Source organism: Dryobates pubescens, chromosome 9 (assembly GCF_014839835.1).
Source record: "Dryobates pubescens isolate bDryPub1 chromosome 9, bDryPub1.pri, whole genome shotgun sequence".
Taxonomy (NCBI): Eukaryota; Metazoa; Chordata; class Aves; order Piciformes; family Picidae; genus Dryobates; species Dryobates pubescens.
Window position 1 is genome coordinate 10591571 of NC_071620.1, and position 22259 is coordinate 10613829.

Here is a 22259-nt window from a genome sequence, read left to right on the forward strand (position 1 = left end):
CACTTAGCTCCACTTAATATTAAAATAAAGTAAACATGGATTGTAAAACGATTTTCCTTAATACCCACTGCCACAAACCACAGTTGCAATAACACTGACCTTGGACAGCCCCAAGGCCCAACGGTAAGAGAAAGATGTCAGCTCAGTCTGAAGAATAAAGTCCCTTCTGTCCTTCTCCATAGCATATACAAACTGAAACAAAATCAAATCAATGGGTGGAGAGTTATGAAAACCTCCAAGCCAAGGCAGCTCTTTCCCAAAGAAACCTGTTACAGGTGTAGGCAAAACTCTCTTCTTTGTAAGGTCCAGAAGGGGTTACTCAAGATCTGCTCCTCCACATTGCTCTGCCAAAAGCCTCGCTTCAGTCCTCTAGCGCACTCTGATTTCCATTTCCTCCTTTTGCTTCCCTGCAGAATCTTTTCTGCACCTCCTACAATGTGTAAAATACAAAGTACCCACAGGAACTAGCATGACTGTGACAGCTACCCCATCCTTAAACACCTGAGGAATGCTGCAAGTCTTCATCTTACATTTTGATATCTTAAGACCATCAATCTTTCCAGACAAAAATGGTGCTGAAGTGCTGGAACCAACCACTTGCTTGTTTGAAATCCTTAAAAGCCACCACTATACTCACAGCCTCCAAACTCAGAATATTTGTTATAATGTTTTACATTTTATAAGATGGTCTCTTGTACAGCTGTTGGTTTTTTTTCTAGTGTATCACATTTCCCTTCTGCTAAAGAAACATTTTCTTTCAGTGCTTTAAACCACTGCCCAGAAGCGGGAAGAACAGAATAAACTATTCAAGCAGGGCTTGAAGGAATCTCCCTTTCACTACCCATTGCAACTCCTATTCCATAGCTCACATACTTCATTATTTAAGCATTGGGAGCTGAAGATGGCTGAGGCATCCTCTGCTGCCTCACCCAGTGTCGACCTCCCATCCACCAGCTTAGATGATGAGGAGTTAGCATCTCCTAAGAAAAACACACGAAGACTTCTGGCAGGCACTTTTACAGCCAGGGCAGCTAAACAACTGAGGTGTGAACAACATCCCCAGTCCCTCAACATGCAGCTGCATGATGCTAGACAGATTTCATTCTTACGAAATTCTGCACCAGATGATAAAGCCCAGCTCAAAGTCCCTCCCCTTCCTCCCGCTCTGTAGCTAACAGGCAGAAAACGCCAAGGCCAGGCCAGCTTCAGGCATCCACACGGCTGATTGCATCTGGCTTTCCCTTAGACAGAAGTTCAGGAATTGCCACATTCCAAGAAAGCAATTTTGTCTCCAACACTCTGAAAAATAAATTACTTGCAGTTTCACCCCACTCCCAGCACACAAGCTGTCCTGTTTGCCTAAGTGCAAGCTGCATGCACTAAATAACCATGGATGGAGGGTTATTATTCTGTGTGCTGATTTTTAGGAGTTGAATGAGGTGAATCATCTAAGGCTGTTCATTATTAAAAATGAATATGCTCCTGTCCAATATAAAAGCTATTTGAATGCTTTCTGGCTTTCTAAGGATTCTTGTTTAAATGTATCACATTAGTACTGCCTGTGTTTTGCCTGTACAGGTTCTTATACAGTCTGTTAATCTGACAAAATGTGTATAATAATGAAACACAGCTTCACAGACTGCATTGAGTTGAAAGGGACCCTCAGAGGTCATCTTGTCCAACCCCCCCCCTGTAGTAAGCAGGGGCACCTCCAACTAGATCAGGCTGCCCAGGGACACATCAAGCCTGATCCTGAATGTCTCCAAGGACAGGGGTTTCAATGACACCCCATGGCAACGTGTTCTAGTATTGCACCACTCTCATAGTAAAGAATGTCTTCCTTATGTCTAACTTAAATCTACCCTGCTCCAGTTTAAAACCATTGCCCCTCATCCTATTGCTACAAGCCCTTCCAAACAGTCCTTTCCCAGGATTCCTTTAGGCACCCCCTCCTTGACGCAGCCCAGGGATGGAATGGCCTTCTGGGCAGCAAGTGTGCATTGTGAGCTCATGTCCAGTTTCTCATCCACTGGCACCCCCAAGTCCTTTTCTGCAGGGCTGCTCTCAATCTCTTCATCTCCCAGCCTGTATTGGTATTGAGGACCGCCTCAGCCCAGGTGCAGGACCTTGCACTTTGCCTCATTGAACCTCATGAGATTTTCTTCAGCCCACCTCTTCAACCTGTCCAGATCCCACTGCATAGCATCCTGTCCTTCAGTCTTACCAACCACACCACTCAGCTTGGTATCATCTGCAGATTTGCTGAGGGTGCACTCAATCTTGCTGTTAATATCACTGATGAAAATATTGAACAGCATTCATCCTAATACAGACCCGTTGAGGGACACCACCCCTTGAGGGATACCACTTGTTACCTGTCTCCATCTGGACATCAAGCTGTTGACCACTATGCTTTGGATGCAATCATCCAACCAATTCCTTATGCACTGGACAGTCTACCCATCAAATCCATGTATCTCCAGTTTAGAGAGAAGGATTTTGTGGGGGACTGAGTCAGAGGCTTTACAGAAGTCCAGATAGATGACATCTTTTGTCTTCCCTTGTCCACTGATGTGGTTCCACCATTACAGAAAGCCACTAGGTTAGTCAGGCAGGACTTGCCTTTGTTTAAGCCATGATGGCTGTCTCGAATCACCCTCTCTGTCCTCCATGCACTTTAGTACAGCTTCTAGGAGATTCCATTCCGTGGTCTGCCCAGGCACAGAGGCAGGGCTGGCAGGTCAGTAAATTTCAGGGTCCTCTTTCTTTATCATTTTTAAAAATGGATATAATGTTCTCTTCTTGCAGTCTCCAGGGACTTCACCTGACTGCCAGGACTTTTCAAATATGATGGAGAGTGGCTTTGCAACTACATCAGCAAATTCCTTCAGAACTATGGGAACCTTTATTTATCTGAGAAGAACATCAATTTCCAACAGTCAAATGGAAATCAGGCTTAAAAAAACATGGCAGGAACCATGCTGAAAAGTGAGAATTACAATGGAAACCCAACAAATATTTCTGCTCTTGAACTGCCAAGTTTAACAACTGTTACACTCCTTAAGCAACACTCAGTAAAGAGTTGCACCTTGTAGACATACAGAAGACTCCACTGGTTTGTGAACTGCCTTTGCCTCTGAAAACTTGGGGGAAATTTTGTTTCCCCAAAAAGCTTTCACAAGATTCTGATGCAAAGGTTAAAGTGTTTCTCAGAACAAACTTGTGGGTGAATTTTGGTTTTGTAAGCACTGAGCCACATGCTTGATGCTGCTTAATCATCCATCATTTATTTCAGAACACAAGAGTCATAGAGAAAAACAGAGTTTTTAAAGTTACTTCAGCGCTGTCAACTTTGAACAACAGATTCAGCTTGTCAGTGGAGGCTACAGAAGTATAAAGTGAATTTGCTTGCTCCTCTGGAGTTAATTATTTTATCTAGAATCATTATTCACAAGGTCTTCAACTTACAGACTATCTTGATTTTTGTTATGGAGGTAGAGTCTGCTAAAAGGAAAGTAAATCTGAGAGCAGCCTTCCCTCTGTTTAGATGGGAGGTAGGTTCGCAGGCAACTCTCTGTCCTCTTCTGCCAGCCAAGCCTTCAGTTCCTCTTAGCCAATTCTTACCTTGTCTGGAACTGCTCTTCTTGCTGACCAAGCCAACACACTCTCCAGTTTTTTGCTGGGGTACATGAGTCACAGGGGCCTCATGGAGCAGTAGTACTGGCCAGATTGAGCAGTGAGGGCAGCCCCTGGGAGCTGGTGTCACAATTCCCCAGCTTCAGCAGCTAACAGACCTGCTTTCTGCGAGCCAGGCTGCAATCTCTAGCTGTTGCTCTTGCACACACCCCAAAAATTGTCCTGAGTACACAGAACAGATATTCAAAACCTGTAACTGAGGCATCAACATTACGTTGTAAAAGAATTTCTAACAGAGGAAAAACTGCATAGGGCCACCAAAAAGGGAAAACAAGCACCCACCTGGTGCAGGAGCAGAGTTTGCACTGTGGTGAGATTAGCTCCCTCCAACACCTAAGCCCCCTGTGCCACCAGAACTGAACCATCAGATGGGTTCAGCACAGCCAAAGGCAGCCACTTCTGCAGGCAAATACATGATCAGCTTAGCAGCAACACAGCACAGCTACGACAGCAGCAAAGGCACAGGAACATGGTGCTCTAGGTGAGCTAATAGTCTAACAACTTCCCCGTCCCACAGGCAAGTCTTTCAGGCCAGACTGAGCTCCACACTACCATCAGTTATCCTGCTTTTAAGGAAACTGAAGGCTTCCTTTAATCAGTCAGAAGGTCTCCTGACTACAGTACACAGCACAAGTACATAGCACACTTTTTCTAGGCTTCCATTTCGCAAGCACGACCATATATTGCCACCAACACAGCTCCACTAGTGATGAAAACAGAGAGAAAAATAAATATAGGTAAAACCTTAAGAAGCTGGGATGCCTTTAAGTACAGGATGCCCAGGCCTGTTATCTCTACCTATTCAATAGCACAGCTGAAAACCCACTCACTCTCCTACCTCTGGAGACACACTGCTTTAAATAAAGCTGGGAAGCCTTCAGATGAAATTCAAACATTTTTCATGCTCCATCTTACCAGTGCTATATATTTTTTACTCTAACACAGGGTGTTTACGTAGACACTTTATGTATTATGTTCTTAAGGTAGACAGCTCTTAAAAACCCCCAAAACCCCTAAGGTGTTCAGCCTACAACAGAAAGACCCTAAAAGACAACTTTAACCCCAACATGTCATCACAACTTCCAAGTCAATGTGGAATCATCTTGATCATCAATGATAAAATCATCTTGAACCATCTCAATGAAGTGCTGCTGTTATTTCCTTTGGTTGCTTGTTTTTTGGGGTGGGGTTTTTTTGGTTGTTTTTTTAAGTTGTGCTTTCTTTGATTCTTAACATCGAAGAATGGGTTGTTTTGCGTGGCTTTCTTACACCAGAACCAAATGTTGGTAACTGTGTTTCACAATAATATGTAAGTGCCTAGCATTAAAAATCTACTACTAATCATAGAATCATAGACTCGCTAAGGCTGAAAAAGACCTTTAGGATGAGAAGAGTCCAACTGTGACCACTATGACTGTCATACCTACCATGACCACTGAACCATGTCCTGAATGGAATAGAATTAACCAGGTTTGAGATCATCAAGTCCAACCTATCATCCAACACTATCTAATAAACTAAACCATGGCACCAAGCACCCCATCCAGTCTCTTCCTAAACACCTCCAGGGATGGTGACTCCACCACCTCCCCGGGCAGCCCATTCCAATGGCCAATCACTCTTTCTGTGAAGAACTTCTTCCTAACATCCAGCCTAAACCTCCCCTGGCACAGCTTGAGACTGTGACCTCTTGTTCTGGTGCTGATTGCCTGGGAGAAGAGACCAACCCCCACCTGGCTACAAGGGCCACATCTACACCATTCTTAAACACCTCCAAGGCTGAACTCTATCCAATTGCTATAGTTGCCTTTTCTTGTCACCTATTAATTTCAAGTGGCAATTTAGTGTTTAGTTTAGGTAGTGCAAGATCTCACAGGTGAAGTTTTAGTTCAGTTAAAGGGCAGGCTATCTAATTTTCATTTGTACGAGCTGGGCTTGCATGTGCAATTTTAAGTTTATACTGGTTAAATTTAACTAGATTTGCTTCTAAAGTGACTTACCATCCTTAGCCTAATTAAGTTCACAATAACATTGATTAACTATTGCTAGAGCTTTACATCATCTGTCTTAACTTAAACTCAGCTGGATTCAGTCAGTTTTGCAGGTATTCTCACCCAAGTCTGGAAGGAGAACAGCGCTCAATTGTGCTGCATAAATGGCTGACCAATGTGTGTAATGGCAGCTTCTCAACCCACTGCTTGTTTATCATCTCTTCTGAAGATCTTTTCTCACCTAAAGTTCTAAATACATTCTACTTCCCTTTAATTGAGCTCTGGTTAATTATACCAATACAGAAATTTTGTACAAGTAAAATTAGAACTTCCCAAGCACCAATATAGGCTGGGCAGCAACTGGCTTGAGAGCAGCCCTGAAGAAAAGGACCTGGGGGTGCTGGGGCATGAGAAGCTCAACATGAGCCACCAGTGTGCACTTGCAGCCTAGACAGCCAATCACATCCTGGGCTGCATTAAGAGAAGCATAGCCAGCAGGTTGAGAGAGGTGATTCTCTCCCTCTACTCCACTCTGGTGAGACCCCACCTGGAGTACTGTGTCCAGTTCTGGAGCCCCTCCAGATCTGGAGGTGCTGGAACGTGTCCAGAGAAGGGCCACAAGGATGATCAGAGGGCTGGAGCACCTCTCCTATGAGGATAGACTGAGGGAGTTGGGGCTGTTCAGTCTGGAGAAGAGACAGCTCCAAGGAGAACTAATTGTGGCCTTCCAGTGTCCGAAGGGGGCCTACAAGAAAGCTGGTGAAGGACTTTTTATGGTGTCAGGTAATGATAGGACTAGGGGGAATGGAACAAAACTAAAAATGGGTAGATTCAGACTGGGTGTTAGGAAGAAGTTCTTCCCCATGAGGGTGGTGAGGAACTGGAACAGGTTGCCCAGGGAGGTGGTAGAAGCCCCATCCCTGGAGGGTTTTAAGGCCAGGCTTGTTGTGGCTCTGGGCAACGTGATCTAGTGTGAGGTGTCCCTGCCCATGGCAGGGGGGTTGGAACTGGATGATCCTTGAAGTACCTTCCAACCCTAACAATTCCATGATTCCATGACTCTTTTAAAATCCCTGCATGGTGTTTTAATTACACAGGTAAGCTCCCAGACACACAAATGATCACCACCTTGTTAGCAGGTTTGCATAAAACTGCACCCAAGAGTATCAAGGTACACTGTAGACTTGAACTCTGCCCACACACAGACACTTGTATTATTGGACTACTGACTCCATTATTCAGATGAGAGTATTAATGCAGCAAAGCATAGCCATCAAAACTCAAAACCTCCCACTATAACTACAACACTGAAACAACCTCCCAGCCTTATTTCATCATCAGTTCCTTCCATGTCTGGGTCCTGTGATCACTGAATTCATCTAAGCTACCATCATTAATTTTCTTGCAGACTGGATATCGATGTCTCCTCATTCCCTTTCCTAAATGCCAATGTTTCTCACAGAAGTGCCCCAAGAAATGAAGAGAAGAAAGCATTCATGTCCACGTGTCTGTGGTGGAATTTTGACTTCTGAAATTCAGTTGCATTGTAAAGTCCCCACTAGTTCTGAAAGGGCCCCTTGGTCATAGCCAGAAGAGAAATTAAGAGATTTTCCATCTTGAGGTATAGATTTCTCCTGAAGTAGTCATCAAGTGAGACAGAAATAATGGGAAGTCTATTGACATCTGCATCAGGCTGAGTAAAGAGGCTCCAGGAGACATTACTTTGGTCAAACTGAAGAAGCAGTGGTGCTCACTACCCAACAGATTCAAAAGGAAAAAATAGAAACTGTCTTTTCACCTCAAACAATCACTTTATCATGATCATGAAGTAATCAGGCCACCCCCATCCTACAAGCTATTACCATCCACAGATGCATGATTTAGGCCTTAATTTTACAATGCAGATGACAGAAGGAAGTAGGTATATCTCTTTCCAAAAAAGATGCTAAATATAAGTGGGTTAAAGTAATATTATTATATCTTTATGCCCCCTTTTTGCATGGCAATGACCAGAGTGCTTAATCAACACAGGGCCTGTAACTTCAGCTCGTCATTCTAAAGCCTCAGCAGCTTCAGAAGCTGAGTGTCTGTTGCGGTGGCTAACGAAAAGTCTGAAGGATTTTGCTTTAAAATATGCCACAGTGGAAGGGCAGTTTCCCTTTTCCTGCAGCCACATGAAAATTCATCAGAGCTTTCAAAGTACATCATCGACCTGCTTGTGGCACAAATCAATTAATTCTATGAAGTTTCTGAATACTAGTTTATTAGGTAGGAAAACACAACCTCCTCCTCAAGGTTCACAAGCTATGATCTGACCCTGTTTGTAACGATTGTGTCACTATAAACTCACACTGAACGAATTACAGCTGTCTGGAAACACTGGTACTCAAGAAAGCTCTTTCCAAAGGGATCAAAACCTCTAAACAACAGATTTCCAGAAGCCCTGCAGAGAGCCAGTGCTGCAATAACCTAGTGGGGAGTTCACAAAGGTGCAGACTCAGCAACCCTGAAAAAATAGGGTCATCACATGGAGATGTGATGTAAGCCACAAACTGACAGAGCTAAACCTCAGTGTTCATAATCTGAGTATCACACCTGGGTAGGGGCACCTGAAATGGATACTTGCCTGCAATCAAACTAGAAGAAGGTTTTAGTGCAAAGCAAAACCAGGACAGGAGTGACAAACATCAAAGTAACAGAGTTTTGAGGACTGATGTGCCAATTTCTCCTTTTCACTCAATTTCCAGTCTACACCAGATTCTTGCTTCCAGAAGGCTGCATTACCAGTCTGAAGTCTACAACATCCCATGCAAACCTTCATCAGTAAGGAGTGGGTTTTATTTATACTGTCTGAAGTTGCTACTTGTAACATGCAGATACTGAAGAAGAACTTGGAAGAAGGAAAAATAGTCTTGAGGCTGACCAACCTCTTAAACTGTGGTTTTGGAGGATTGGTTCTACACAGAAACAAGAAAGATTACATCTGTACACAAGTTGACTGCTTCTGGCGAGCCTGGGCTGCTCTGCTGCCTACAGATGATAGCTGCTCTGCTCATGCTTGGTAAGACAACATGCTTGAGACATGCTACACTTCCTGACATGCAACTCATGCAAGCCATATTTGACTGTGGCTATTAAGTTCATGTATACCTAGAGTAGATGTGGCCATGATCTCCTGATGTCCAGCATCCTCTTCAGAGCCATGGTTTCATATGGACCACCACAGGCCTGGAAATTCAGGAGAAATGCACCATACCTTCAACATTTCACCTATTTTGGGGGGGATTTTTCCCCAAGTGGAAATGAATAACATGAACAGAGAAACCCAAATATACATGGGTTGCAGAAACCGAGGGTACAGGGTCACAAAAGGGTTAATCTGTGCCAAGTAGAGCTGTCCTGATTTAAAAGCTGGGAACACCTGATACTTACCAGGGACTGAACTCTCCCCCAAAGGCAAGTTTACCCCAGGCTAAATTTGTCACCTTTCATATGCCTACATTTCAATCCCAGTGCACTCAATTCTTACTTATCAAATGCACAGCCTGCCCTTTTGTCTGCAGCTGCTTCAGTGCTATTTGCACCAGGTTTCTGCCTGGAGGTTCACCCCTCTGCTCCTATGCCCATAGCTTGAAAAGCTTATAATTGGCAGATCTGGGACACTAAATAATTCTCACAGAAAAGCCAGGAAGCTTCTGAAACCAACAAACAAGACAAAAGAACATCTCAGCCAAGAATGTGTGTGTATGTAATGGAAAAAGAACAGTGACAACACAAAATGAATGTTTCTTTCCGTGTTTCTTTTACCATGGAATATTGTTTGGATTGTCTTAAATCCTCTCTGTTGATATTATAAACATAAACCTTTTCAGCAGCAAATATATGGATGGCTGCAGAACCACACAGTGCCAGTTTATTCCAGATTCCATATTCTATCCCTTGAAATGCAGATGCTTCTGGGATTTATATGCCTAACTTCCTACTGCTTTTGTAATGGAGCATTAATGCAAATACTGTTTTCTGTTTCACTGTAACAAATAAATACAGAGACTACAAATACAAGGCACCTAACAATTTTAAAGAAACACCAAAACCATGCTGAATTTTGTGTTTAAATTGCTAATTCCCAGAGAAGAGAGAAATATTTTGGAACTACAAACAAACAATGCTCTGAAAACTGACAAGGAAAGGATGAGACTCAGTAGCGCCTTAAAAAAACCCACAACACAACAACAAAGAGGCAGTTAATGCTGTCTCACCAGTTCATAGAGCTGGTGCATTTCTGGTATAGCTGCAGAAGTCAATGTTGTTGTCAAAACACAGTCAGAACATCTATATAACACGCAGCAAAAGTGTAAATCTGGAGTTGCATTGTCATCTCTGTCTTAATCAAGCTATTAAGTAAAGCAAAAGAGGGAGGAAATCGTAGAATAGCTACACACAATTTGAAATGCTAATGGAAATGAGTCTCCTTGCAGTGTGCCCAGGTGGCCATGAAGGCCAATGGCATCCTGGCCTGCATTAGGAATAGTGTGGCCAGCAGGAGCAGGGAAGTCATTGTGCCCCTTTACTCTGCATTGGGTAGGCCACACCTTGAGTACTGTGTCCAGTTCTGGGCCTCTCAGTTTAGGAAGGACATCGAGACACTTGAACGTGTCCAGAGAAGGGCAGCAAGGCTGGGGAGAGGCCTTGAGCACAAGCCCTATGAGGAGAGGCTGAGGGAGCTGGGATTGTTTAGCCTGGAGAAGAGGAGGCTCAGGGGTGACCTCATTGCTCTCTATAACTACCTGAAGGGTGGTTGTAGCCAGGAAGGGGTTGGTCTCTTCTCTCTAGCAACCAGCACCAGAACAAGGGGACACAGTCTCAAGCTATGCCAGGGGAGGTTTAGGTTCGAGGTGAGGAGAAAGTTCTTCACGGAGAGAGTCATTCGTCATTGGAATGGGCTGCCCAGGGAGGTGGTGGAGAGGGGATTGGACATGGCACTTGGTGCCATAGTCTAGTCATGAGGTCTGTGGTGACAGGTTGGACTTGATGATCTTTGAGGTCTCTTCCAACCTTGGTGATACTGTGATACTGTGAAAACCATCCTGGATGTATTCCGGTGTGACCTACTTTAGGTGATCCTGCTTTGGCAGTGCGGGTTGGACTAGATGATCCTTCAAGGTCCTTTCCAACCCCTAACATTCTGTGATTCTATGGAAAGACATGATGATATTTTTCTTGAACACATAGTCATGCAGAAATACTTGAAGATGATCCACAAGCACTAGACACAGTATCCACCTCCTCTTTCTTCCTCTTTCTTCTAGGATCCAACTACATCCGTGAAACCATTGATATGCAGCAGGAAATCGAAATCACTCAAGATGAAAAACCTCTTAATTAAACGAATTCATACCCTGTAATAACACATAAAACTGCTTGCAGTGCAAGAAGCACTGCACCAGCCCTGGTGCTCCGTGCTGTGGATCACACTTCACATGAAGCAGGAATGTAGTGAGGGAAATCAATTAGGAGTGCAAAGCCTCCAGCACGTGCCCAAATGCAGTCTCAGGACGCAGCTGTGTGCTGCAGCTAATCCAGCGTGACCACAAGGCTGAGCCCACTCTCCTCCTGATTCCATCGTACTGCTCAGCCCTTGGTATGCCACAGATCTGCTCAGGTCACTCATTCCAGTGTGGAGGTAACGCATGCACACACACACAGAATCAGTTCTCCAGCACCTGATGAAGGCCTGCATGGCCACATCCACACTGCTCATCCAGCCGAGGGAGCAATAAACTCTGCCAAAGAGACAGGCAGCAAATGGAAATGGCAGCTTCCCAAAACTGGCACAGCTGGCTCAGCCAGAGGTTGCTGGCCCTCTTGTATCAGAAGGAGGACCTTCCCTCAGAGCTGGACATGTTCCACAGTTTCAACTGCCACCCTTTTGCTTTTCGTCAACAGGACAGACTCCCAAAGAGAGAATAAAACCCCAGCTTAACTTGCCTTCAGAAAGGACGAGACATAAGATGACTACTAGTATTGTAGAAAAGAGCAGAAGGAGGGCAATGTAATCAAGTGTCTAAACAAGACAGCGATGCTGGATGACTCTGAGTCATTCTCTGATTCAGGTACACAGACCAAGCCCTGGCACCCTCCACTCTGGTAATAACCACTTGACAGTTCACCCCCGCAAACATCCCACCAGCACAGGCATTTCATTTGGAGATGCTTCTGCTGATAAACCTATGCACCATGTTCAAAGGGCAGCAGCACGGGCATGTGGAGGGTCCTTGATGGAGAAACATATGCTGGAAGTCAGTAGGGCAGATCACTGTGGCACAGTAACAAGCCCACACCAAAGGGTTGATGGTTTTGTTTAACCAGTACAACAGGACAATCAGTGCTGCTCAGGCTGATTGATTTTAAATAAGTCAAATCACCACCTACAGTGGATGAAAGATGAAAATGCTACATGAGTTTGCACTGAACCTTTCGGATGCACCAGACTGAAATGCAGCTCTCCTGACACTGTGCTAGCATGCAGCATCCACTTTTTAACCATAAGCTGCCCCTCATTCTCACTTAACCAGGGATCTGCTCAGAGTGTCCATAGCTTGAGCTCTGAATGTCAGTTCAAGAGTTAACTTGCAGGAAGAAGTAAATACTTGTCCTGTTGGTCCTTGCCCACTCTTGGGAAGAAAGGAAGCAACTCAGACATGTTGCATAACTGCTCAGAGGTGCAGTCAAAGAGCTTGAACAGTAAACACTGCTTCAAATAGGTGCAAAAATACACAGTGAAAAGCCCATTACCAGGATAGATGAAGAGACAGACATTCAACTCCTCTCACTGTCAGGGCTTTTACGCAGTTCAGAATAATTCAGTGCGGGTTCCAAAGTAAACGTCCTCCCACCTGTATTGATGCTAATTCACAGAACTAAAAAGCAAACTCAAGAAGACTGAGGCAAAGAAAGGAGCTGACTGTACAATCAGCTCCCAGCTTGGCCAAATTAACCTAGCAGCAAGCTTTGTTCATGTGCCCTACCATACAGAAAGCATGTCATTTCGGTCGAGTTGGCTGCAATTCTGGCACTCCTGCTACCCACAGACACACAAGTGGTTTCCAAAGAGCCCTTTCAGGACCCATTTAGCTATCACATCAGCCAAGTACATTCATACTTGAGGCAGTTTTCTAAAGAGTTCATGCTAAAAGGTTCATTTTTTTTAAAAATCAACTGTAAAAAGAAAAACAAAATAAACTTGGCTGTGGTCACACAAGTTTGGTTTGCTTTGCAGGGGTCACCTATGTGGTAATCTTCATGGCACCATGGAGGAAGTCACTATGTCTACTTCAAGTCTACTTTTACTACAAAAAGTATATATTCAGCTGGTGAAATGGAGTGGCTTAGGATGGAAGGGACCTTAGAGATCCTCTACTCCAACCTCCCAACCACGGGCAAGGACACCTCTCAACTAGACTCAGCTGCTCAAGGCCTCATCCAACCAGGCCTTGAACACCCCCAGGGAGGAGGCATCCAGAACCTCCCTGGGCAGCCAGACTTCCACCACCCGCATACTGAAGAGCTTCTTCCTAAGATCCAGTCTAAACCTACTCTCCCTCAGCTTATAACCATTCCCTCTTGTCCTGCTGCTAGACACCTTCACAAAAAGTCCCTCTCCAGCCTTCCTGTAGGATCTCTTCAGGTATTGGAAGCCAATCACATGGTGCCCTCGGAGTCTTCTCTAGTCTGAACAACCCCAGCTCCATCAGACTATGCTCATAAGCAAAGGTGTTCCAGCCCTTGGATCATCTTTGTGGCCCTCCTCTGGACTCATTCCAACATCTCTGTGTCCTTCTTACAATGGTGACACCAGAACTGGATGGAGTATTCAAGGTGGGGTCTCACAAGAGTAGAGTAAAAGGACAGAATCCCCTCTCTTGCCCTGCTGGCCATACTCCTCTTGGTGCAGCCCAGGACACAGTTTGCCTTCAGGGCACTGCCAGCTCTTGTTGAGCTTTTCATCAAACAATACACCCAAGTCTCTTTCTTCAGAACTATTCTCAACCCACTCTGCACCCAGCCTGGATTTTTGCCTGAGGTTGGCCAAACCCAGATGCAGGATCTTGTACTTTGACTTCTTGAACCTCATGTGGTTTGCACTGGCCCACTTGTCAAGCCTGTCAAGAACCTTCTGGATGGCACTCCTTCCCTCAGGGGACTCCACCGCACCACACAGCTTGGCGTCATCAGCGACCTTGCTGAGGGTGCACTCGATGACACTGCCCATGTCGCTGACAGGAAGACCTAAGTCCTGACACAAAACTGTAAGACCTGATCGTCATAGAAACATAGGATCATAGAATTGTTAGGGTTGGAAGGGACCTCAAGGATCAGCTAGTTCCAACCCCCCTGCCGTGGGCAGGGACACCTCACACTAAGATCACATTGCCCAGAGCCACATCCAGCCTGGCCTTAAAAACATCCAGGGATGGGGCTTCCACCACCTCCCTGGGCAACCTGTTCCAGTTCCTCACCACCCTCATGGGGAAGAACTTCTTCCTAACATCCAATCTGAATCTACCCATTTCTAGTTTTGTTCCATTCTCCCTAGTCCTATCATTACCTGACACCCGTGTAGGCCCCCTTCAGATACTGGAAGGCCACAATTAGGTCTCCTTGGAGCCCTCTCTTCTCCAGACTGAACAGCCCCAACTCCCTCAGTCTGTCCTCACAGGAGAGGTGCTCCAGTCCTCTGATCATCCTTGTGGCCCTTCTCTGGACACATCCCAGCTCCTCCAGATCCTTCCTGTAATAGGGGCTCCAGAACTGGACACAGTACTCCAGGTGGGGTCTCACCAGAGTGGAGTAGAGGGAGAAGATCACATATCTCAACCTGCTGGCTATGCTACTCATGATGCAGCCCAGGATGTGATTGGCTTTCTGGGCTGCAAGTGCACACTGGTGGCTCATGTTGAGCTTCTCATCCCCCAGCATCCCCAGGTCCTTTTCTTCAGGGCTGCTCTCAAGCCAGTTGCAGCCCAGTCTATATTGGTGCTTCGGATTGCCCCGACCCAGATGCAGGACCTTGCACTTGGCCTTGTTGAACCTCATGAGGTTGTCATGGGCTCACGTCTCCAGCCTGTCAAGGTCCCTCTGGATGGCCTCCATTCCCCCCAGTGTGTCTGCTGCACCACACAGCTTGGTGTCATCAGCAAACTTGCTGAGGGTGTAATCAATGCCACTGTCCATGTCACCAACAAAGATGTGAAACAAGACTGGTTCCAGTACTTATCCCTGAGGGACTCCACTTGTCACTGGCCTTCACTTGGACATGGACTCATTGACAGCCACCCTTTGGGTGCGGCCATCAAGCCAGTTCTTTGTCCACTGAGTGGTCCATCCATCAAACCCATACTGCACTAGTTTGAAGACCAGGATGTGGTGCAGGACAGTTTCAAAAGCTTTGCTTCGTTCCAGGTAAATGACATCTGTTGCTTGGCCTTCATCTATGAATGTTGTGACCTTGTCATGGAAGGCCACCAGGTTTGTCAGGCAGGGTTTGCCCTTGGTGCAGCCATGCTGATTGTACCCAATCACTTCTTCATTATTCTTCTACCTCAGCAGTGCCTGCAGGAGGAGCTGTTCCATGATCTCACCAGGCACAGAGGTGAAGCTGACTGGCCTGTAGTTCCCCAGGTCACCCCTATTTCCCCTTTTTGAAAATGGGAGTTGTTTCCCCTTTTCCAGTCAGTGGGGACCTCCCTAGACTGCCAGGGCTTTTGGAATATGATGGAGAGCAGTTTAGCAACCTCATCTGCCAGTTCCCTCAGCACCCGTGGGAGTATCCATCAGGTCCCATGGACTCGAACACTTTCAGGTTCTTCAGACAGTCATGAACCTGACCTTCACTCAGAATGGGCAGTTCCTTCTTCCAGTCCCTGCCATTATCTTCCATTATTCTGGGAGTGTAGCTGGAGCCCTTGCCAGTGAAGACTGAGGTAAAGAAGTCATTGAGAACCCCAGCCTTCTCCATGTCCCTTGTCACCAGCTCACCTGTTTCCTTTCTGAGGGGGCCCACACCTTCCCTAGTTGTCTTCTTACCATTAATATACCTGTAGAAATTTTTACTGTTCCCCTTGATCTCCCTGGCCTTCTAAAGTAACCAGCAATTAAATAGAGGGAAAAGGAAGTAAGGATTTTACAGTTTGGTGAATCTTTTTTTCCCCTCATAGAGATCCATGCATGCAGGTGCACAGAGTCCAGGGAGAAAACACACATTAAAGACTACATGGACATTCTACCACGGGACTTCTTTGGTCCTAAAGGAGCAGAAAACATGATCAAGATTTATTTACAACATTCTTCACAATACTGTAAATAGCAATCAGTTTGTCATGCACACTTAGCAACTTCTTGCAGATTATGGAATAAAATTGTAGCAAATGTTTCTTTGGTGGAAGATAACGTGCTTGGCTGCATGAAATCTTGAACACTATGAAAGGGAGTGTCTTAGGTTACTCACAGCACTTAACACTGCTGAAGCTCTATTTTTGTTTGCTTTCAAACACAACAACATACAGCATCTGCCCCAGAACAGTAATGCAGTAATAAAGCTTCATTTTGCAGAAGCATTTTCCCTTTCAAGACTCCAAATAAACAAAAGACACCTGGAAAAGCAACTGACTCTCATTCTCAGAAAAAAACACACCTCTAACAAATTACAATGTACAGCTAGCCACTTTAATACACAATGTTCTCCAGGGTCTCTCTTTACATATACATTCACAAAGCTCCACTCACCATTTTAATAAAAATAGCACAGGTAGCCACAGTGTCAGTGGTTAGAGGCTGCACATTTGGGTTGCACTCCAGTCTTTGATAGTTCACCCCTCTGAGCACCCAGGCTTATCACTGGGTCCTTTGCTGCTCCTGCTGAGACTTGATCCAAGCCTGTGGCACCCACAGCTCCCCAACCCCTCTCCCAGGACCTTGTACACCAGATCTCTCCCTCCTGGAAGGCTGTGGTCATACTAAATCGAGTCACTAAGCAGCCTTCAACCACTACTGAATCTTACCAATAGGAAAAAAAAAAAAGAACTAGAGGAATATGGGGTTGAGGCAACAAATACACACTGCAAACTCCACTTACCTAAGGACTATCAAACTCCTACGCTGATTCCCAGGAGAAACCCTACCTCCTTCACATTCTCCCAACAGCTTTTTCGAAACAACTTCCTCAACTCCCTCAAAGGGTTTTTTCAACTGTTCATAACCCTTTGGCTCACTGATCCATACTACTGCCAGACAAAACATGTTTTGCAACCTGGCTGGAACTCAGAGCATACTTTTAACAGCTCAAAGCTCAGGAATTGTCTATTAACCACCCTTGAGATGCCTCCAGAAAGTATTTTATTTCACATTACTGCTTTGCTATCTGCTTTTCCAACAACCCATTGTTTTCACAGCACATTCACAGGGATAACACCTCAATAGGCAATTGGATGGCACAATACAAGGTAAGCAAACCTCCCTGCTGAATGAATAGGGCATTTTCTTAATTACAGAGCAACTGTCCATCACCACATGCATTAAAAGACCCAGCTTCAGCGTCTGCAATCATCAGAGGGCAGCAGGTAAGTACATCAGAAATATACAAATACCCTGTCCATTGTTGCCCTGACCATGCTGCAGATAGGTAACATGAATGGTGAAATACCTGATGAAGAGCAAAGATGGAAAACTGTGCAGTTTTCATGGCTGGTTAATGAGACAAGCCATAGCCCAAGGCAACAGCCTCTACCAAATAGAGCAAGACAGCATTACCAGCTTATTTTAACAATCTAGATTTTTTTTCCCTAAGCAACAGATATAACCCTATGTTAGCTGTTTTATTTAGGATGCTAGGTGTACACAAAATGAACAAGATGGATAACTGTATTACTGTTCATTCCTGTAAAGAAATTAGAAATTCATCAGTGAGCATCCAACTCAGGTGAATGAAACAGTTAAGGAAAAACTTCAGGAATTAATCTATCTCTGCACTCCAGGCAGCTGTCAGACTGCAATGATGAGCAATTTATCTTCCATCTACAACACTGCCAGCAGACAAGAGGAGTCACTGGGGAAGTCAGCAGCAGTCCACACCTTTCACCATATCAAATCTGTCTCTCTGAGGAAAGAGACACTGGGAAACTTGCCCAGCTGCCTCACGAACTGTGAAATACTTGCACTTCACAGGCCAGGTAACACTCACCCTCGTGCTTATTTAGTGCCTGCTGCCCTGAGCAAAGAAGAGCTGCCCTCTGAGGAAGAAGTTACTACGACATGCCAGTTATCACACTCTTCCAACCTTGACTTGAAATCAGTTGTGTGAATCCCCACGCCTTTGCATCTGGATGCTACTAAAGATCAGAGAAATCCCATATGTGGCAGCTCGGGAAGCTGAAATGCCCTCCTCATCTCTGGTCTTGAAGGTAGCACAGAGAAGCAGTCACACATGTGCAGCCAGAATATCTATCCCAGAACAAAGAACTCCCTCCAACAGAGGAAGAAACAACTTGAGATGCACAGGCAGGCAAGGCGGCTCAAATCAATGACTGCTGTTGCCAACTATGTGCAGGCAAAAGTGTTTCACCTGGAAGAGCAAGTGAGAACAACACTTCTCTCCCACACCCATTGTTACTGTCCTAGAGTAAGTGCTGACACCCCTCCTCACTGCCAGGGAACTAGGTCTTTTTAGTTTTAAAACGTCTATAATTTCATGAGGCTGAACTGTTCTCAGGTTAGCTCCCAGTGAAGGCAAGACACTTTCATTTTACCTTAAATGTAATGTGAAGTCAGAAACCAGACACTAATTGACAGCACAGATGCTGAGCTGGGCACCCCACAGGACCGTAAGACAGAGCACTGTTGACCTGGCTGAGGAGGAGAGCAGAAGCCACAGCAGTCTGCAGGTTGTGCAGATGCTAGTACGTGCACAACAGCTGAATCAGGCCAGGCCTCATCAGCTCATTGCACAATCCCATGCCTCATCTGTAATGAAATCATAACCATCAACATCTTGTCTGTCTGTAACCAGTGTCAGGCTGTGGAAGCTCAAAGATCCTTGTCATCAGTGACTCCCAAGGGGGTGAAACACACCAGCAGACTAAACCTTATAAACCACTTGATCATCTTTCATGAATAAATGTACGAATGCAAACCAGTCCATCCCCAGAAATAACTATGAGTGAGTGAACTCCAGATGCTGTCCACAGAATCACTGCATCCAATCTGCCTTTGGAAGCACTACTGGCAATGCTTTTCGGCCATGATTCACTGCCCAAAAACATAAAAGAAATTGCTTTGTACCCTTAGGAACAATAAAACACTTGCAGCTGGTGGCCATGAGTCATGAATATTTTGAAGTGTTGCCTGAAAGCGGTATCTGCTGAAGCTGAAAACTTCAGGAATGGACTTGTTTCAAAGTTGTTTGACTTGGAGTCGTGTAAGCTTTAACTTCCCAGTTTTCAGCAGCAATTACATTTGCTAAGCAAGGATATTACATAAAGTGCCTCTATGAACTATGAAATGTCATCATCAGAACGTTTTGTCTCTTTGCTTTTTGCCACTGTGCATCAGAGAATGCAAAACTTATCTCAAAAAAACTTGACAGCTTTTAGAAAAATCACTACCTCAATAGGTCAACAATGAAATTTCCTTCCTACAAAGAGAGCACCAGTACTCCAGGCAGCACCCTCTCTCCATCTGGATGTGTGCCCAATGGTCTTACATTAAACACACATTTCCGTTTTTTCATGCACTCATTTTTGCTGAAGTCCTTTCTCGGTTCCATGGGGAAACTTTTAAACTGCAATATAAAACAGGATCAGGGCTGTCAATAAAATAAAAAAGCATACCCCAGAAAATAAAACCCAAAGCAGGAGTTTATTGCTGGACACAGGGTTTTGCCTTTTTGTGACTTTGTGTCACTTAATGTAATTCCCAGTTGATTCTACACTTCATTTCTCTCCAACGTGCCATAAAGGTGGAACCATTAGTGAACAGGTACTGACTGCTAAGACATCGCCTGTAATTTCACACAGCCCTTAGTGCTCCTAAACCTGACTCTCCCCCACTCTGGGAAACCCTGTTTAATAATGGAGACATCACACTGATGCATCAGAGACCTTGCTGATTTCTGAGTGTAGAGATAGTATTATGACTGCCAGCATTTTCATGCTTTGCTCTGCTCTGAAGGGGCTGCTTCAGTTACTGACACAGCATCCAGGTGGAGAAGGCTGAACCTCCTTCCCTACGGCCCTAAGAAGCAAGCAGGAGCATGAGAAGAAAGATGACAGAAACCAGTAAGATCACAGAAAAAGAACTGTATCACCTGCTGTAAGAGGAAAGGAAGGCAAAAAAAATGGGAAGAAAACACACACAAATTATCCTGAGCAACTTTAAAAAAGAGCCACCTACCAAACAAAACACAGACATTAATTGAAGTTTGTTCTTTAACTCATGGAATGTAGCTGTGGACTGCAAGCCAAAACCATCTTTCAAATAGAGACAAGTCACCAGCTGTTTTATGGTGCTCAGACTCTGCTCACAAAGCAGTTGTAGCTGCATGTGGCAAAGTACCTGCATTTCCCATTTAGAATACATAGACTACATAGAATAGAATACATAGAATAAACCAGGTTGGAAGAGACCTTCAAGATCATCACGTCCAACCCATCAACCAATCCAACACCGCCCAAGCAACTAACCCACGGCACCAAGCACCCTGTCAAGTCTTCTCCTAAAAACCTCCAGTGATGGCGACTCCACCACCTCCCCAGGCAGCCCATTCCAATATGCAATCACTCTTTCTGTATAGAACTTTTTTCTAACATCCAGCCTGAACCTCCCCTGGCGCAGCCTGAGACTGTGTCCTCTTGTTCTGGTACTGCTAGACTTGCACACTGACACCCTCCAATTCTTACCTTCAGACAGTGAACCCCACTGGCCATCCTCCAGCCATCCTGTAGCCACCAGGAATCTGGCCTACTGAGGAACTGTATTTTTTTTAACCATGGACATATTTCAATGCACAGGAATAATACTTAGTTCCAGAAACATTGTAGAAATCTGCACGTGTAAAAGTAACAGCTACAGGTACGAAGCTGAAGAAAAGCAGCCTGTAATGCACTGAAAAACAACTCCCTATCTCATGCTAAACGAGCCAGCCAGCCAGAAGAGGCTCGGTGAAAACAACCAATTTATTTTGTGAATGATCCACCTGCAGTAGCTTAACTAGATGTAGTAACTGTTTAGCCAGACATCTAATCGGCTTTCTGCAATTCCTTTCATGGAGACAGTCACTCATGAACATGCCTGTGTGCACTCATGCACATGGTTACTCATGAACACAGTCCCTCCAGAGCAGGGCACAGGGCCTCCTGATTTGTATCCTGCACACAAGCCAAGTTCACACTTGATACTTCGTCTCCCATCAATGACTCCAGTGTAACCTGTTTTGCTTAAAAGGTTCACATGTCTATCATACCAGGTACATGAGCTTCCTAACTGTTGGGGAGAGGCCAGGATTCGCTGTGCAAAGGTCTCATGTAACAGCCTGGTTTGTCTCACAGCACTTGGGAAAATAAAGCAGCAACTAACTTAAAGTATACTCCAAATGCTCCTCCCCAACATGCACTCCTTTTTGTCATTTTTTATTTGAATTAACATGTACTTTTATATGTCTTCTGAATACAGTACTTTGAATTAGAACAAAAGAGCAAAGTCTAAGAATCTTCATATTTTCATAGCCAGGTAAAAACAAGCACAGAGCTCCTACTGCAGAACAAACATGAAGTTAGCACTCCTACAAAGCTTCACTCTTCATCATTGGTATTCTGTTCTCATTTTGCCAGTTTGAGAGTTTATCATATAAAGAGTAAAAAAAAAATTCACTGGGGATCTTATCACTTACTCAAAGCAAGGAAACCTCTGACAACTGGGTGTGCCCTAGAGCAGCTCTTGCTTTCTAGAAGTCAGGTACACTTAGGAAGCTGAATAAAAGCCTTCCCAGGTGCGTTCCTGTGAGACACAGCTTTTTTTCCACAGAACACCCCCTCTCTCTGCAGGAAAGGCTGCCTAAGCAGCTGAGTTTGTACCACACACGTAGGGACTGACAAAGAGCTGCTGCATGAAAGCACGAGCAAGCTGAACTCTGCTCACACACAGCCCAGTAGATTTACCTGGAAGCTGCTGCCTTCTGTCAGGAGCACCTCAGCAATTTTTAAAAAGATAAAACCTGACACCTGGCTCCACCAGACAGTCATCTGGATAATGCCATCACAAAAAGAAAAAGATGTTCTTGGTGTCTTCTTATAGCCCTTCTTTTAGTTTGATAGGAACTTACAGCACGGGCTACGCATCATCAGTCTGCTGGCCACTCTTCAGGAGTGTAGCTGCTAGCAAGGCATGCATTGCTTATTCAAAGTGAACAGGTTTACACCATAAAGCCCCCGAGCAGTGGTCTTCCAAGGAAGACCAATGCACTATATATAACCCAAGCAAACAGCATCACTATAATCTAGGAATTTACTCCAAAAGTTTCAC

At 44.9% G+C, this 22259-nt stretch overlaps 1 protein-coding gene across 4 annotated transcripts in view; it reads right to left on the reverse strand.

The window, feature by feature from the left end:
• Nucleotides 1-22259, reverse strand: part of CARMIL1 (capping protein regulator and myosin 1 linker 1) — a 217630-nt gene that overhangs the window by 128804 nt on the left and 66567 nt on the right. Inside the window, exon 1 of one of the 4 annotated variants that reach the window (XM_054164476.1) lies at nucleotides 8838-8915. The exons of the other annotated variants lie outside the window; for them this stretch is intronic. The gene's annotated coding sequence lies outside the window, so the exon portion shown is untranslated. Of the gene's footprint in view, nucleotides 1-8837; nucleotides 8916-22259 lie in introns of those variants that run through there. 4 annotated transcript variants of the gene reach the window in all.